At 50.3% G+C, this 3,473-nt stretch overlaps 1 pseudogene; it reads right to left on the reverse strand.

The window, feature by feature from the left end:
• Positions 1–386: 386 nt before the first annotated feature.
• Positions 387–902, reverse strand: LOC101653926 (annotated as a pseudogene).
• Positions 903–3,473: the final 2,571 nt, after the last annotated feature.

Consider the following 3,473-nt stretch of genomic DNA (forward strand, 5'->3'; position numbering starts at 1 on the left):
TGTCCACTGGACAGGTCTGTCTGTCATTTGTCTGAAAGGTGGTGCCCGGGTGGGTTCTGTTCTGGCTTAGAGCTGTTGGGGGCTCAGAGCCACAGCCTTGGGTTGCAGCAGTCTGTATCAGACCAGTGCACGTGGTCTTTTTCACAATTTTGAGTTTTATTTTCCATATCTTCACTGCTTTCTGGGTCAGAGCCCTGGGCCACCACTTGCCTGGATCTCATGCCTGGACAGCTTTCTTGCCTGACCCCTGATCCAGCCTGGTCCTAGCCCACTCTCCACACAGCGGCCACACGGCCACATGGCTGCTTTAGGCTACTGTGTGTCCTTCGCTCTTCTTCTTCTTCTTTTTATGAACAAGGCAATTTATTAACCCAGCATCATTTGTTCTAATGTTTCTTGTTGGCAGCTGCCACCTGTCGGGCAATTCTGTCCAGATCTCTCTGTCCCTGAGGGGTCAGTTTGCGGCTGTCATCTTGGCCCTTCTCCACCATCTGGAGCCCCTCCAGGGCTTGAAGGACCCAGCGGGCCACACTCTTGGAGCCCCGGCTGAAGTGGCTGGACATAACACCATTCCTCTGCCGCGCCCCCATAGATCTTGGTCATGGAGCCGACCCCAGCGCCACCCTGAAGGGACAGGTGCCGTGCTGTGGAGGCAGCTCGCGCGTAGAACCAGTTCTCGCCATAGGGAGCAAGCTCTTTGTGCTTGGCCAACTTGACCGTGTCTACCCATTGCTCTTTATGCTTGGCCAACTTGACCGTGTCTACCCATTGCTCTTTATGCTTGGCCAACTTGACCGTGTCCACCCAGTCAGGGACTCCCAACTTCCCGGACCTTTTGAGGAAGGCTGCCAGAGCTCCGAGGAGCTCCTGCGGTTCCCGTCTGGTACAGCAACTCCAGGCATCGTGTGGCCTCTGCGCTGCCAGCCAGGGGGAAGCGCTCGCTCTTCTGATCATACAAGTTCCCTGGCCAGGGTCAGGGTCCTGAGAGGTCTGAAGAGACAGCTCCTCTTCTGTCATGTCCACCTCTGACCCAGGGTCAGTGCTGGGGCAGTTCAGAGGCAGTGGACCACTGGGGGCAGCTCTGTGCTGGGTGGCCAGTGGGACAGTGAACAGAGGAGGCAGCTCTGGGAGTGGCAGGCTTCTCTGAATCCTCCCTTCAGCTTCCCTCGGCATTGGGGTCAGGGCATCCTTCCCCATCAGTGCTTCTTCAGGGCAACTCCCCAGTGGCCCCTGCCTGTGATACCCAGCTCAGGCAGTGAAGCAGTTCCCAGAGCCCCCAGCAGACTGACCCTGACTGAGTGCTGGGCTGACCAGGCAGCCCCTGTGCCCTCAGGGCTGACACCTGCATCTTCCCACAGTGAGCAGTGGGATGTGTAGGGACATCTGGCTGGAGTAAGCCAGAGGGAGATGTAGGAGATCAATGGAGGAAATGTGTGGTCATCCAGGACAAGGTGTGGTCATTCAGGAAAAAATGTGGTCATCCAGGACAAGGTGTGGCCATCCAGCACAAGATGTGGTCATCCAGGACAAGGTGTGGCCAACCAGCACAAGGTGTGGTCATCAGGATAAGGTGTGGCCATCCAGCACAAGATGTGGTCATCAGGATAAGGTGTGGTCATCCAGGACAAGGTGTGGCCAACCAGCACAAGGTGTGGCCATCCAGCACAAAGTGTGGTCAATCAGGACAATGTGTGGTCATTCAGGACAAGGTGTGGTACTCTAAAGAGCCTCCTGTGCTGGGCCCCAGGAGAACAAACCCCACCCCATGTGTCCACAGATTCCCACGAATGGGTAAGAATGATGTAACCTGGGTGGGGTGGGCGCAGGGACAGGAAGGAGGTCTCAGACCCTGAAGAATGTACAGGAACTGGCTCCCCACTGACAATGGTGCTGATGAGGGGAGGTGGGGTTGGAGCCATGTGATGTGACTCTTATCAGGTGTAGTGCTGCTTCCAGCATATTTCCTCAGAGAAAACTCAACATGTTCTTGCAGGTATAGGGGCTAACTGTAAAACTAGTGATTTTCTTGATCAAGGGCAATGTAACTGAGAGGAATTACTGAAACCTAAATGAAGGCTGAACATGGTAGTGGGACAAGAGGAACGTTAAAGGAAATAGAGGAAAGATCTAGGAGGCAAAGGACATTTGTAGAGGTCTAACTACAGGCATGTACATATGTAGATATATTTACATATGTAGATATATTTATATGTGATGATGGGGAAATAGATCTATGTGCATATATTTATAGGTTTAGTACTAAGGTAGCAGATGGACATTGGACCTCTACTCAAGTACTCTCTTAATGCAAGAACATTTTGTTCTATTAACCTGGCATTCCATGATGCTCACCTTCCCGACACAATCGCTGAAGACATAGTGGGTGCATAAGCAAATGTGGTGAAGAAAGTGGATGGTGCCCAGCTATCAAAAGATATAGCATCTGGGGTCTTAAAGGCTTGGAGATAAATAAGCAGCAGTCTAGCTGAGAAGCAACAAAGCCCACATGCAAGAATCACACCAGCCTGTATGATCATGAGGTGTTGATAGGATCAGGTATCAGGCATTAAAGACCCAGAACAAAAACTCATATCATTGTGAATGAGGGGGAGTGCAGAGTGGAGACCCAAAGCCCATCTGTAAGCAATTGGACATCCCCTTATTTTACAGAGGGGTCGCAGGGAGGAGACGAGCCAGTCAGGGTGCTACAGCACCGATGAAACATACAACTTTCCTCTAATTCTTTATTGTTTCCTCCCACCCACTATCATGACCCCAATTCTACCTTACAAATCTGGCTAGACCAGAGCATGTTCACGGGTACAGGTTAGAGCTGGAAACACGGGGAATCCAGGACAGATAAACCCCTCAGGACCAATACTGAGAGTAGCCATACCAGGAGGGGAAGGGGAAGGTGGGGGAAGAAAAGGTGAACTGGATCGTAATGATCTACCTATAACCCCCTCCCAGGGGGATGGACAACAGAAAAGTGGGTAAAGGGAGGCATCAGTCAGTGTAAGACATGAAAATGTTTTAAAATAAATTATCAAGGGTTCATGAGGGAGGGAGGGTAAAAATGAGACGCTGATACTAAGGGCTCAAGTAGAAAAAAATGTTTTGAAAATGATGATGGCAACAAATGTACAAATGTGCTTGACACAATGGATGGAAGGATTGTGGTAAGAGTTGTATGAGCCCCAATAAAATGATTAAAACATAATTATTTTTTTAAAAAACCTAGTGATTTTCTTTTCCAACAGAGAGCTTCAAAATTTAAGATTTTACTCAATCTGCTCCATCCAGCCACCCACCTTTTGTGATTTAAGCGATGGCTGTGTCTGTGAGCTGCATTATGTTGTAAGCATTGGTGTGAATACCAGTGTTTTCATGAGCCTACGAGCTTGTCCTCAGAAGTCGTGTCGAATAAGGCCTCTCATCATGAGCTGGGGAGACAGGCCCCGGAGGGAAAGCGA

This window comes from Echinops telfairi, unplaced genomic scaffold (assembly GCF_000313985.2).
Source record: "Echinops telfairi isolate 266 unplaced genomic scaffold, ASM31398v2 ScPeMD7_28;HRSCAF=97, whole genome shotgun sequence".
Lineage (NCBI taxonomy): Eukaryota > Metazoa > Chordata > Mammalia > Afrosoricida > Tenrecidae > Echinops > Echinops telfairi.